Here is a 16,748-nt window from a genome sequence, read left to right as displayed (position 1 = left end):
TTTGGTCATCAAATGGGTTGTGAAAATTACAACAATCAAAAATTAATATTAAGTCAAACCAACAAAAAATAGTAACATTCAAAGTTTAATATTCAAACCACCCAAATTAAAAGTAGTAACAATAAAGGTTTCAATAAATAAAAAGAAATCTAAATAAAACCATTCAAACAATTGTCAAATGAAGTATTCAAATAACCAATAATCAATCTTCATTCGATCTTCAACTTCTCAATCTTCTCATAAACATCTGAATAAAATAAAGTGTTAGGAATTCATAAACTAACCGAATAGAATATGATTAACATAATAATAATAATAAGTACCTTTTGTGAACTCATCGAATTATTCAGATTCCTCCTCTTCATTTATTGGTTTTCTCCAGGTTTGAATCCAATCTTGTGTGCAAATTAAAGCCACAACAATGATAGGGGATAATGAACTTCTATATGAGTTTACTAGCCGACCGCCTGTACTGAAAGCATACTCTGAAGCCACAGTTGAAACAGGAATAGCCAAGATATCTAAAAAAATAAAACTAATTAGCTAGATCTATATTTATATAAAAATCAACTTATAAAATAACAAATATTTACCTTTCGCCTTATGCACTAGAGTTGGATATCTGCTTGAATTAACCCTCCACCAAAGCAAAATATTAAAATTGTCTTTCATTTCTTCAACATCCTCTAACAGATATCTTTCGAGTTCTGTCCTCTTACTTGATGACTGACTAGTACCACCACGAAATTTTTGAAGTTTATCCATCCAAATCTTTTTACCGTTACCTTGGTCAACTTTGTTTCCTGCAGATACCGAAATACTTGAAACAAGTTCATCCAAATCAATGTCATCATACTTTCTTACAAGTAGTTGCATCTCTAATTTCATCTCATCAACCAACTCACATACCCTCTCTTTAAATTCTACATATGTCTTAAGCAAACCAGCTTTTCTCATCAACTCACAATTTTGTGTAATCCAATACTCTACCATAGAAATCTTCACCCGCGGATTCAAGATAGATGCTATCTTAAATAAATTATTAATTCTACCCTTATCATCATAATATTTTTCAAACTTGTTTTTCATCAACCCAAGCATATGCTTGACTTTAGAAAGTTGTCTCGTTCCATTCAACTTTTTATTTAGGTTCTCGTTGATGTCCATAGTCTCAGCAAACACTTCATGTGCAATCACATAGTTAGAACAAGACAAATCTACTGTTTTTCTCTTAAAAAGCTCAAGTATACCTGTTAATTTTCTTGCAAAGTTCCAATCACTATGATCTGGAATATCATCTAATTCTTGCCTAAAGCTGCTATTCCTACGAGCATACAATTCCAATGCCTTTTCAAGTTCAAGAGCTCTCTCCAAAATATCAAAAGTGCTATTCCATTTTGTTGAAACATCCAAACATAACAACCCTTTAGTATCTATTTTTTTTCTCATTAACACACGCTTTGAATGCTGCTAGCCTAGCCGGTGAGGCTCTTATGTGCTTAACAACGTTACAAATGCATTCAATGGTTGTATTATTCGCTTTCAAATCATCTTGAACTATAAGGTTAATTGTGTGTGCCACACACCTAACATGTAAATACTTACATGTACTAAGCAAATTTTTAAGCAACTTATCTTTCAATATGGAAACAACAACATTGTTAGATGATGCGTTATCTAGAGTGAATGTCATTACTCGCTCAATCTTCCATTCATCTAGACATTCCTGAATAGACCTTGCTATATCATCGCCTTTATGACTAAGGATTGGTTTGAAGTTTTTAATTCTCTTATGATACTGCCAGTTGTCATCAATGAAATGTGCAGTCAAGCACATGTAATTGATACGCTGGACCGATGTCCAAGTATCTGTTGTAAAGGAAACCCTTTGCTTATTTTTTATAAAAAAAAATTCTTAGTTTAATTTTCTCTTCCATATATAAGTCTTCCATGAACTTCCTAAAACTGGGTCTCTCAACAAACACGAACGGGAGCTCATCTACAATAATCATCTTAATTAATAAACATCTAACCTTAATCAGGTCAAACTTCCACATGCTCAGTGTACCTTGGCCATCACCAGTGTTTTTAAAAACTAAATTAGGCTGATCACCTTTTTGGTTAGCCGGATTCAACTCACAATTTACATAATGCTTGTTTAGTGAGGATGTGTCGCTTTTACTTGACCCTGACCTGTCAATTGTGTTTTTACAATTTGCAGTTTCCAAACCGATGGCCATCCTCATCAAAAATTGCATCCATGCGTTTCCAACATTTAGCTTTGAGCTTCCTTTTTGTTTTAACACTTTTTGATTCTCGGCTTGCATTTCTTCGACGGCTTCCTTCTCATCAATAGAAATATCTTGTGGTGGATCCATTCTATACAAATTCACTAAGGATTAGTATCCATTCTATACACACATAACATGCTAAAAATATGTTTATTTACATTTAAAAATGTTCTAAACGAACAAAATTGCTTTGGCAGACTACTTTATACATTTACATCTCCTTTAACATATTATAAAATGACTTGGTGTTTTAAAGAACCAAAAAGTAACATAACGATTATTATGATTATTGTTATAATAGCAATAACTATAATTATTGCTATGGGTGAGATTTACTAGGTATGGTTGTTGTTGTAACAATAAAAAGCAATTCATAATTTCCATTCAAATTAAGTGCAAACATAATCAATATTCGTAATGTTCACCATTAAATGATTTTGTATTTATAACAAATGAAACTAACACATATAACTAGGTCTTTATCTCAATCTTATATTGATAACAATCCTTTAGAAATTTTACAAACAACTGAAGGAAATGTTCAAATACAATTTGAAAAAGTTACACCTAGAATAACTAGGTCTTTATCTTCATCAAATTTTCATATATCTCCTTTAGGATATACTGTTAGAAGTCCTTCTAGAGCTTCAACTTCTCAAATAAGAGAAAAATATCCTGAAAATAACAATAGAATTAATGAGTTAAGAATTAATTCTGATAATATAGTTAGAGGAATTAATAGACCTCAACAGGACCCGGAATTAACCGAGTCAGAAATGGATTTCTCTATATCATGAATAATATAGAAAAAATTGATTTTAGACCAGGTTCCCTGGTAAGAGATAAAATAAATTCTGAATTCCAAGATCCTAAATGGGAGGAATTTAGAAAATGGTACTTAAAAAATTTTGAAATAAAACAATTACTATATTTTCGAGATGAATTTTATAAAGAATTAGAAGAACAAAATTGTATTATTTATTTTGTTCCATGGTTCTTTAATAAGTATGTGAATAGTATAATTTCTACTATTTACAGAGAATATGATTTAGGAGAAAAGAAAATAAAATCTATTTTCCCTCCCCAAACAGGTTTTAAAATTGAAAAAGAAAAGGTAACAATGTATTACTGTAAGGCCCCGTTACCGGAAGCCCTACTTTCGCGTCGGATTTACTCATAAACACAGTTCTTCAAATCAGAGTTTATTAAAACTTTTCGCGGAATATAAAACATCAATCATTTGTTACAAATCATTCAATCTTTTCTTTGATATCATAACACAAAACTTTATATTTAAAACATCTTTACTTCTTTCTTCAGATGCCAGCCGTTCAATCCATGCCGTGTGTCATCCTCATGCTAACTCTATAATCAGCTCACCTGCGTGCATACTAAAAGTCAGCTACGCTGAGTGAGTTCTAGTTAATCAAGCAACTTATCATACAACCACTTCATACAATATATATATACGTATCCGAAGACACATAGTCCACTGTCTAACATGCCACTGTTTAACCACTTAATTACCCCTACAGCTTAGCCACTTAATTACAACGGCACGTATAGGCTTTCCCTATCACGCACTCACGCTATGCCACTTAATAACGAAGGCACGTATAGGCTTTCCCTATCACGCACTCACGCTATGCCACTTAATAGCGAAGGCACGTATAGGCTTTCCCTATCACGCACTCACGCTATGCCACTTAATAACGAAGGCACGTATAGGCTTTCCCTATCACGCACTCACGCTATGCCACTTAATAGCGAAGGCACGTATAGGCTTTCCCTATCACGCACTCACGCTATGCCACTTAATAACGAAGGCACGTATAGGCTTTCCCTATCACGCACTCACGCTATGCCACTAACACCCTTACTAGACTCCTGCTACCTCTAACACACTCTACCTCAACCTGCCTTGGTCACACTCATATTAGTTTAGTATTTACGTAGTGAACAAGTCACATCACATCATTCATACACACTATCAACCACTTGGCAATCGCTATCCTTGGCGATACGTGCAATATCCGAAGATCGTTCACGTACCGACAAGCATTATAAATATATACCTCATATAACATCTATAGCATACACTTACCACGTAAAGTAAGTGGATTCACACTTCACATCGAGTATGCACACAGCCCCGAAAACATAACAAGGAAATGGGGCTAGAAACTCACCTGAATACGGTTACGTTCTCCGTTGATTGTAATTCCTTTCTTTAACTGGGCTCGGCTAACTGTATAATATTTACACATATCAATTAACTACTACTACTCGTTTTCGATAACTGCCTTAACACATTTTCCATTAGGTTTTTAATTCATTTTATAAACGAACTTCGCTTCAGGCGAAGTTAAACCTTAGGCGAACTCGGAAACAGCTTGGTTCTGGCTTGATTCGATCGAATAGGAACACGTTCGATCGAATAGGAACACGTTCGATCGAATAGGAACACGTTCGATCGAATAGGAACACGTTCGATCAAACAGGAACACGTTCGATCGAATAGGAACACGTTCGATCGAATACAACACTCATTCGATCGAATACAAAACTCATTCGATCGAATGAGTTGGAGACTATTCGGTTGCTTCCCTATTCGGTCGACTGGACTTGTTCGATCTACGCATTCGATCGAATGGACTGATTCGATCGACTGGTTCGATCGAATGAGTCTGATTCGACTCCTTCAAGCTGGGCGACGGAGAAACCCACGGGTTTTCCAGATTTTCCAGATTTTTGACCCAAAATCGAAGTTTTTGACATGGAAATGCTCGGGATTGAAAGGGCTATCGATTCCTTGTACTTTTAAACACAAAAGCTTGCATTTTGACATCAAAACAAGGCGGTTTTTGACCCGAAAACTCAAGTTACGAAAATAGGGAGTTTTTGCTCGATTTGAGCTCGAAAATGGTTATGAAAACGGATGATTTTCGAGAGGGACTTACCAAAAACGATTAGGAACTAGATTGTGGACTCGGATTTGTGATTAGAGAACTTTCTCTCTCTAGCTTCTCTCTCTAGAAATGAGAGTGTTTGGGTGGGTGTAAGTGAAGGAAGATGGTGAAAAATGGTGGAAGTGTCAAGAACTTTCGTTTATATACTACGGGTTTGGTTAGGCTCGGGTTGGCTTCCTACGGGTCGAGACAGGCCGAGTTCATAAAATAACTAAGCCCAAGACCCGTTCCTTACTCGACATTAAATAACTAAAACGTGAAATTACTAAACATAACTTTCTTTTATTTATCAATATAAAAATTTCGGGATGTTACAAGTCTTCCCTCCTTAAAGAGGTTTCGCCCCCGAAACCTAACTTATTCCCTATAAACGGAAAACTTCTTATATTTACACGCTTTACCATCACACAACTATTTATTATAACCAACATGCATTCCAGTTAAATTCATAGATCGTTCATACTAAAGCACAAGAAGTCACAAGTACTTCATAACATAAAAGGAAATCATTCAAGCTTGCTAAACAACATAGGTTCAACTGTAACATAAAACACTCTTTAACTACTAAACATAAAACAACTGTGACATGCCACTTATTCTCCTGCAACCTCCTCAGCAGCTAATAGACCATCCCTTCACGCGTTTCCTCTTCCTTCCCTCACTGCCACGGCTTCTCTACACTCCCTAGCTATGTGACCTGACTTACCACACCTATAACACTTCTGGTCCTCGGTGCATTCACGGGAGAGGTGCCCCTCCCTCCCACATCGGTAGCACTGGTTTGGACCAGCCTTGCATTCCCCCAAGTGCATCTTTCCACACACCTTACATGCTCCACTCCCTGCCATCTTCTGTGTCCTTCTCCCTGCATGTTCCACGATATCCCCAGCTCTTTTAGTTCCTTTCCCTTTTCCCTCATCTTCCACTCCCACATCATCCGCCGCCAGATCATCATAGACTATCTCCGCCAACTCGACCGCAGACTCAAAGGTAACAGGTTTGTTGGCCCTGACCAACATGCGGACCTTCTGGGGAAGTCCTCTAACGTAGCACTTGATCCGTTTCGCCTCGGTGTTCACCATGTCAGGTACCAACCTAGACATGCGGTTGAATTCAGTGGTGTACTCACGATGTGTCATCTTGTCCGCCTTTAGATTCAGAAACTTCATCTCGGCCCTCTCAACCTCAGCATCAGCACAGAACCTTTTCATCACTAACTCCTTAAGGTCATCCCACCTCATGGCCTTAATCTCCTCTCGGGTCTTCCTTTGTTCGACCGTTTCCCACCAGTACATGGCCTCATCTTCAAATGACTGAGTGGCATAACCCACTGCTTGGTCAGGACGACACTCGCTAATGCGGATAACCTTATCCATGGCGGTTATCCACTGAAGAGTAGCGATTGCGTCTCCCAAACCAGTCAACTTAGGCGGGTCACAACCTTTGAAGGACTTATAGTTGCAACCGCCTCGGCCCCTCTTCCTTTCATCATCTTTCACAGACTTTACCTCACTCGAGTTATCCCTTTCCCTCTCGTCATTCTTTCTATTATTACCACCTGCCCCTTCAACGGTTCGTTCACGGCTTCCAGCGGACCCTTCGGGATTCAGGTTCTTCACAGCAGCAACTACAGCTTGAACAATGGCTGCTTGAACTGCAGGGCTAAGTTGAACTTCTTCGTTGTTGTTCTGGTCTCCTCCAGCTGCGCTTCCTTCATCTTCGGTGTGGGAAGCTTCTTCCACCGAGGGTTGCCGGACAAGACGAGGCCTGCCACGACGCCCAGTGCGACCCCCAGTTTCAACAAATTCTCCAGCTCCAGCCATCGTAATCTAAAAGGGAAAACACAAACATCATCACTCAAGGATCTATCTAGTACAAGGATAGTAAGGCTAACAGGTAATAACAGTGGCCAGTTGTGATTAGCTGATCACGTTACTTTCCGTGTCCTATACACTTCCCTTTATGAGTCCATTTGTGCTGGTTCTACATAAGCAGTTTGTCAAATCAAACAATCAATTATTCCTATCCCTAACGTTCACATATCTTTCTTTTCTCATTAACATATATCATTTAATCATACACCTTACCTTTACTGATCTTGCTTGAGCGACACATGGCATTCTTGAACTGGCATCTTCTTTCCTTTCTTACTTAAATCCCATTTTCTGTTCGAGTCTAAGCATGTAGGATGCTTAAATCTCTCGAACTTATGCTCTGATACCAACTTGTAAGGCCCCGTTACCGGAAGCCCTACTTTCGCGTCGGATTTACTCATAAACACAGTTCTTCAAATCAGAGTTTATTAAAACTTTTCGCGGAATATAAAACATCAATCATTTGTTACAAATCATTCAATCTTTTCTTTGATATCATAACACAAAACTTTATATTTAAAACATCTTTACTTCTTTCTTCAGATGCCAGCCGTTCAATCCATGCCGTGTGTCATCCTCATGCTAACTCTATAATCAGCTCACCTGCGTGCATACTAAAAGTCAGCTACGCTGAGTGAGTTCTAGTTAATCAAGCAACTTATCATACAACCACTTCATACAATATATATATACGTATCCGAAGACACATAGTCCACTGTCTAACATGCCACTGTTTAACCACTTAATTACCCCTACAGCTTAGCCACTTAATTACAACGGCACGTATAGGCTTTCCCTATCACGCACTCACGCTATGCCACTTAATAACGAAGGCACGTATAGGCTTTCCCTATCACGCACTCACGCTATGCCACTTAATAGCGAAGGCACGTATAGGCTTTCCCTATCACGCACTCACGCTATGCCACTTAATAACGAAGGCACGTATAGGCTTTCCCTATCACGCACTCACGCTATGCCACTTAATAGCGAAGGCACGTATAGGCTTTCCCTATCACGCACTCACGCTATGCCACTTAATAACGAAGGCACGTATAGGCTTTCCCTATCACGCACTCACGCTATGCCACTAACACCCTTACTAGACTCCTGCTACCTCTAACACACTCTACCTCAACCTGCCTTGGTCACACTCATATTAGTTTAGTATTTACGTAGTGAACAAGTCACATCACATCATTCATACACACTATCAACCACTTGGCAATCGCTATCCTTGGCGATACGTGCAATATCCGAAGATCGTTCACGTACCGACAAGCATTATAAATATATACCTCATATAACATCTATAGCATACACTTACCACGTAAAGTAAGTGGATTCACACTTCACATCGAGTATGCACACAGCCCCGAAAACATAACAAGGAAATGGGGCTAGAAACTCACCTGAATACGGTTACGTTCTCCGTTGATTGTAATTCCTTTCTTTAACTGGGCTCGGCTAACTGTATAATATTTACACATATCAATTAACTACTACTACTCGTTTTCGATAACTGCCTTAACACATTTTCCATTAGGTTTTTAATTCATTTTATAAACGAACTTCGCTTCAGGCGAAGTTAAACCTTAGGCGAACTCGGAAACAGCTTGGTTCTGGCTTGATTCGATCGAATAGGAACACGTTCGATCGAATAGGAACACGTTCGATCGAATAGGAACACGTTCGATCGAATAGGAACACGTTCGATCAAACAGGAACACGTTCGATCGAATAGGAACACGTTCGATCGAATACAACACTCATTCGATCGAATACAAAACTCATTCGATCGAATGAGTTGGAGACTATTCGGTTGCTTCCCTATTCGGTCGACTGGACTTGTTCGATCTACGCATTCGATCGAATGGACTGATTCGATCGACTGGTTCGATCGAATGAGTCTGATTCGACTCCTTCAAGCTGGGCGACGGAGAAACCCACGGGTTTTCCAGATTTTCCAGATTTTTGACCCAAAATCGAAGTTTTTGACATGGAAATGCTCGGGATTGAAAGGGCTATCGATTCCTTGTACTTTTAAACACAAAAGCTTGCATTTTGACATCAAAACAAGGCGGTTTTTGACCCGAAAACTCAAGTTACGAAAATAGGGAGTTTTTGCTCGATTTGAGCTCGAAAATGGTTATGAAAACGGATGATTTTCGAGAGGGACTTACCAAAAACGATTAGGAACTAGATTGTGGACTCGGATTTGTGATTAGAGAACTTTCTCTCTCTAGCTTCTCTCTCTAGAAATGAGAGTGTTTGGGTGGGTGTAAGTGAAGGAAGATGGTGAAAAATGGTGGAAGTGTCAAGAACTTTCGTTTATATACTACGGGTTTGGTTAGGCTCGGGTTGGCTTCCTACGGGTCGAGACAGGCCGAGTTCATAAAATAACTAAGCCCAAGACCCGTTCCTTACTCGACATTAAATAACTAAAACGTGAAATTACTAAACATAACTTTCTTTTATTTATCAATATAAAAATTTCGGGATGTTACAATTACCAAGCTTTTCAAAAATTACTGGAAGGTGATACTTTACCAGTAACAATTTTCCACCTAAATAAATTATTTAAACATATAAATTATACAAATTTATGTTTAATTATATTAGGAGAACAATTAGGTTCTATCCAAGAAAAAATTGAGGAAATAACCTCTTTAGTAAAAAATAAAAAAGTTTTTGAAACAGGAGAAGTTATAGCAGTTCCAGCTATTCAACCCCCTCCTGAAATAAGAGATTTTAAATTAAAATCTAATTCTGAAATATCTAAATTATTAGATACTAAATTAGAATTTATTTCAGAAAAAATGAAAGGTTTAAATATAAATACTCTTTCAAAAGAATTTTCTAAATCTACAAATAAAGAAAATTATAAAGAACAAATAAACTTAGAAATTGCTAAGTTACAGAATAAATATGCTAATAAACCTAGCATGAATAAATATTATTATGATAGACCAACTCCTCAAGATGTCTTAATAGAAGAACAGGAGTACATAGTAAATAATTCTTATAGTGGGAAGAACATCTATGAATGGAACATAGATGGTCAAACTGACACCCAAATAGCTAATACTATACATCGAATGATGATGTATTCTACGATATGTAAAGCAAATGGAAATACAGATAAATCTATTGCTAAAATGATAGTAGCAGGATTTACTGGTCAATTAAAAGGATGGTGGGATAATTATTTAACCCTCCAAGACAGAGAACAAATTTACTCTTCTGTAAAAGAAGAAAATGATATCAGTCAAGAGAATAGTGTGTACACTCTTGCTATCAATATAATGGAACATTTTACAGGCAGATGGTCTGATAATTCTGAAAATATTAGAACTCTTTTGCAAAATCTAAAATGTAAAACCCTTACATCATTTAGATGGTATAAAGATACATTTTTATGCAGGGTAATGGAATTACCAGAGAGTAATAGTACTCATTGGAAGTCTAAATTTATAGACGGTTTACCTCATTTCTTTTCAGAAAGAGTTAAACAGAAATTGAGAAAAGATAATATTAATATTAATTATGATGAATACACCTATGGTAGTTTAATAGGTATATGTAAAAATGAAGGATTAGCTTTATGTAATGAAATAAAGCTAAATCAGCAAATTAAAAGACAGTCTTTAATGGAAAAAAGACAGTTAGGCCAATTTTGTGATCAATTTGGCATGGAGAAAATTACTCCCCAAAATAATAAAAGAAAAGACTCTTCTTCTCAAAAACCAAAAAAATATTTTAAAAGGAAAAGGAAAAGAGAAGAAAGAAAAATAGAAAGAGATAAGAAAAGGGAAATTAAACCCTTTGAAAAATTTTATAAAAAATCTTTTATAATTTGTAGAAAATGTGGCCGTCCAGGTCATAAAGCAGCAACTTGCTGGGTAAAGAAAAAATTGAATGAAATAAAAGATGATAATCTTAGAGAAACTTTAGAAAAGATTATCATAAATTCTAATAGTACTTCTGATGAATCAGAAGCAGAATCTTCATATGAAGATATAAACATTTTAGATAATGAAAGCTTTATTTCATCTTCTTCAGATGATAATAGAGATTGTCATGAAGATTGTTGTAACAATGAGATAAATAATGATTCAATTTATGATATTATATCTCAATTCCAAAATATGGAATTAAATGTTATAACAAATGAATTTTTAGATTTATTAAAAAATATTCAAGATGAAAAAATTAAGAAAGAAATGATTTTAGACTTAATAAGAAATGATAAAGGTGAATCATCTTCATCTAATAAAAATTTTCAACCTTATACTTTTGCTGAGGTTAAGAATCAATTGAATAAAAGAAATCAACTAAATAAACAGGTTGGTATTGAAGAATTAAAAATTGAGATTAATAATCTTAAAATAGAGATTAATAATCTTAGAAATAACAATAATAATTTAGAAGAAAGAATTATTAATTTAGAAAAAAGAAGATTGGAAATTAATGATGTAAATTTTCCAAAACTTCAATTAGAAAATTATTTAAAACAAATAGAAGAAATAACTTCTCAGAAATGGCATATTAAAGTCAAATTAATGATTGATAAACAATTTTCCAAAGAATTTACTGCTCTTTTAGATAGTGGAGCAGATTTAAATTGTATTCAAGAAGGATTAATCCCTTCAAGATATTTTCATAAAACCACCCAGAAATTAGGGTCTGCTGGTGGAAAACCATTACAGATAAGTTATAAGCTTCCCAATGCTTATATCTGTAATAATAATAAATGTATTCCTAATAGTTTTATTCTTGTTAAAGATTTAACAAGTCAAGTAATACTTGGATCACCATTTTTTATAAAAATATTTCCTTTAACAAAAGTGGATGAAAAAATTATAAAAGGAACATTTCAAGGTGAAGAAATATCCTTTGAATTTGTTTCTGAACCAATCACTAGAATCATCAATAATATGATTGATGATTTAATTAAAGCAAAAATAAACCAAATAGAATTTTTAAAACAAGAAATAAATGAATTAACTATTTCAGAAAATTTAAAAAATCCTAAATTAAAGGATAAAATAAAATTGATTCAAAATAAGTTTTCTTTACAAATATGTAATGATCACCCAAATGCTTTTTGGGATAGAAAGAAACATATTGTTTCACTTCCTTATGAGGAAGATTTTAATGAAAGACAAATTCCTACCAAGGCTAGACCTTGCCAAATGAATTCTGAATATTTAGAATTATGTAAAAAGGAAATAGAATCCTTAATAAATAAAGGATTAATTAGAAAATCTAAGTCTCCTTGGTCATGTACAGCGTTTTATGTTAATAAACATGCTGAGCAGGAAAGAGGAGTTCCTAGATTGGTTATAAATTATAAACCACTTAATAAAGTATTAAAATGGATTAGATATCCAATACCTAATAAAAAGGATTTATTGGATAGACTGCATGATGCAGTTATATTTTCTAAATTTGATCTAAAATCTGGATACTGGCAGGTTCAAATTAATGAATCTGACAGATATAAGACAGCATTTACAGTTCCATTTGGACATTATGAATGGAATGTAATGCCTTTTGGGTTAAAATATGCACCCAGTGAATTTCAAAATATAATGAATGATATATTCATTCCTTATTCAAATTTTATCATTGTATATATCGATGATATATTAATATTTTCAAAAAATATAGAAATGCATTTTCAGCATTTAGAAATCTTTAAAAATATTATTATAAAGAATGGTTTAGTAATTTCTAGACCTAAAATGATGCTTTTTCAAACTAATGTTAGATTCCTTGGTCATAATATTGATAAAGGAGTTATAATTCCAATACATAGAAGTATTGAATTTGCTTCTAAATTTCCTGATGAAATTTTAGATAAAACTCAATTACAAAGGTTTCTTGGGAGTTTAAATTATATTTCTCCTTATTATGAAAATCTTGCAAAGGATACAGCTATCTTGTATGATAGGTTAAAAAAGAATCCTAGGTATTGGTCAAACGATCATACTAAGGCAATACAAAAAATTAAACATAAGGTTCAAAATCTTCCATGTTTGAATCTTGCTAACCCAAATTGGAAAAAAATAGTTGAAACTGATGCTAGTGACATTGGTTATGGAGGAATTCTTAAACAAGTTTCTCCAAACAATAAACAAGAATATTTGGTTAGATTCCATTCTGGAAAATGGAATAATAGTCAAAAAAATTACGCAACTATTGCAAAAGAAGTTTTAGCAATAGTAAAATGTGTTTTAAAATTTCAAGATGATTTATATAATCAAAAATTTATAATAAAAACTGATTGTCAGGCAGCTAAATTTATGTTTGACAAAGATTTTAAACATAATGTTTCTAAACAAATGTTTGCAAGGTGGCAAGCTCATTTAGCCCCTTTTGATTTTGAAATAATCTATAAAAAAGGATCTGATAATAGTTTACCAGATTTCTTGACGAGAGAATTTCTCGATTCTATTTTGCAGAATTAATGGGAATTAAAGGACCATTGAAAATTGCAATGGGAAATATTCGAAGACAAATTGATTTTGAATATAGGATGAGGATGAGACATGCTTTAAGAATAGCAGAATATAATATGGACTATTCTTTACATCCTCAAGAAAAAAATTTTCTTATAGCAAATGAATGGAATCAATACTATATTTTTAAGAATCGAATAAAGATTCTTCAAGAAAAAGAGATAATAATCTCTTGTGCTTAATTTTATTTGCAGGAATGGATCCTCCATGGCGAGGAGGAAAGAAGAGCCAATCCTCCAATAGAGGAAGAGGCAGAAATTCTCATAATAATTCTGAAATAATTATTGGTCAATTTGGCCAAAAGAGGCTAATAGCTTCCAATATTGCTAATATAGCAAATTCATCCAGTAATACTGGAAAAAATCGATTTAATGATCCTGAATACCAGGAATTCCTAGCTTTCAAAGCAGCTAAGGAAAAAGGAAGCAATACTTCCTATTCAATTGTTACTCAATCAGAAGAATCTGATGAAAGTTCTTATGATCAAAATCCTTATAAGGAGATAATTTTACTCCTTGATAATAAACAGCTTAAATGGAAAGATAATCCATGGACCTTAATGGAAAGGTTTTTCGATACTGGATCATATCCAGCTGGAATTTATAAATCAAGATTCGTTTATGAATCAATTTTAAGAGCAACCGAATCTGCTCAAATTTTCCATCATAATTCTGGAAATGCTAAGGTTTTTACCTATAGCAAAATAATTATTAAAAGGATAATATCCTTAGAAGATTGGGGAAATTCTCCATTAAAAGAAAAAGAGATGAGTCATCCAGAATCTGGTGCTCTTATCAAATTTAATTATTGGGATTATATTGAAGCTTTCAATAAAGCTTTTCTATATCAAAATCCAATAATTAAATTTGATAAGAGCACCAGATTCTGGATGACTCATCTCTTTTTCTTTTAATGGAGAATTTCTTCTAGTGGTAATATTTGACTTACCAAAATTAGTTTCTATAACTATTGTTTCATTTAATGGTTTATCAACCATTTTGCATCTAGGATTCAAAGTATATAATGGTTTGTAATAAATTCTATAACAAACACATATAACTTCTGATCCTGGAGCATAATTGTAACCATTAGTTTTAACATTTAATGTTAAAGCATCTGTGATATTCACATCAGTTAAAGATAATTGTAAATTTGGATAAACATTAAAATAGACTGGACCATGTGCCAGACTAGATTGAACAATACCTATTAAGGATTGTTTCCAATCTAAATTTCTTCCATCTCTTAGAACAGCTATAAAGCTTTCTGGAAGACCTTCTAATGTTAATGGTTTAAAGGCAATTTGCACTAAACCTATATGAATGAATTTATATTCATTATTCTTATATCTGATTATTTCTCTGTTATTTAAGAGTTTCATTATCATATCCTCTTTATTAAGAGATATTGTTGATTCAGTAGTTCTTCCATGGCTGCAAAGTATTTTTCCAGTAAATCTTTTCTGGAAAGATCCTTTCCTTCTTTAATTGATATCTTCCTAGCAATTTGTTGAAATGGGCTAGGAGATTCTCTTTGAGATTGAACCTGAATTTGTTTTTGATACAGGTCCAGAGTTGATTCGATTTGATCAATGGTCTCTTGACCTTCTATGACTCCTTCTTTATTTTTTGAAGTCAATTTTTTCCAAAATTTTGTATAGAAAATTCTTCTTAAACATGGAATATTTTGAGTGGTATGACCAACTTCTGAAGACCATCTCCATATCCATGGAATTCCAAATTCCATAAAGAAAAATAGAGAAGGCATTCCTTCAATTAACTCATTATTATGAGTAGCTTCGATTATTCTGGGAGATAATTCAACCCACTTATTATAGTATCCTTTAAAGGATTCTGGTAAAATTTTTACAGATGTTCCATAGGAAATCCACCATTTTAAAAACCAATTAGGTATATCCTGGTTATAAACCTGAGGACATATCTTGAAGAACCAAGAATGTTTCTTCATTGGATTTTGATATAGAAAAGCTTTATTGAAAGCTTCAATATAATCCCAATAATTAAATTTGATAAGAGCACCAGATTCTGGATGACTCATCTCTTTTTCTTTTAATGGAGAATTTCCCCAATCTTCTAAGGATATTATCCTTTTAATAATTATTTTGCTATAGGTAAAAACCTTAGCATTTCCAGAATTATGATGGAAAATTTGAGCAGATTCGGTTGCTCTTAAAATTGATTCATAAACGAATCTTGATTTATAAATTCCAGCTGGATATGATCCAGTATCGAAAAACCTTTCCATTAAGGTCCATGGATTATCTTTCCATTTAAGCTGTTTATTATCAAGGAGTAAAATTATCTCCTTATAAGGATTTTGATCATAAGAACTTTCATCAGATTCTTCTGATTGAGTAACAATTGAATAGGAAGTATTGCTTCCTTTTTCCTTAGCTGCTTTGAAAGCTAGGAATTCCTGGTATTCAGGATCATTAAATCGATTTTTTCCAGTATTACTGGATGAATTTGCTATATTAGCAATATTGGAAGCTATTAGCCTCTTTTGGCCAAATTGACCAATAATTATTTCAGAATTATTATGAGAATTTCTGCCTCTTCCTCTATTGGAGGATTGGCTCTTCTTTCCTCCTCGCCATGGAGGATCCATTCCTGCAAATAAAATTAAGCACAAGAGATTATTATCTCTTTTTCTTGAAGAATCTTTATTCGATTCTTAAAAATATAGTATTGATTCCATTCATTTGCTATAAGAAAATTTTTTTCTTGAGGATGTAAAGAATAGTCCATATTATATTCTGCTATTCTTAAAGCATGTCTCATCCTCATCCTATATTCAAAATCAATTTGTCTTCGAATATTTCCCATTGCAATTTTCAATGGTCCTTTAATTCCCATTAATTCTGCAAAATAGAATCGAGAAATTCTCTCGTCAAGAAATCTGGTAAACTATTATCAGATCCTTTTTTATAGATTATTTCAAAATCAAAAGGGGCTAAATGAGCTTGCCACCTTGCAAACATTTGTTTAGAAACATTATGTTTAAAATCTTTGTCAAACATAAATTTAGCTGCCTGACAATCAGTTTTTATTATAAATTTTTGATTATATA

The sequence above is a fragment of the Bidens hawaiensis genome, unplaced genomic scaffold, assembly GCF_021521415.1.
Source record: "Bidens hawaiensis isolate Kalapana, Puna unplaced genomic scaffold, B.hawaiensis_p1.1 tig00048148_1, whole genome shotgun sequence".
Lineage (NCBI taxonomy): Eukaryota > Viridiplantae > Streptophyta > Magnoliopsida > Asterales > Asteraceae > Bidens > Bidens hawaiensis.
Note: the sequence above shows the minus strand (reverse complement) of the source record.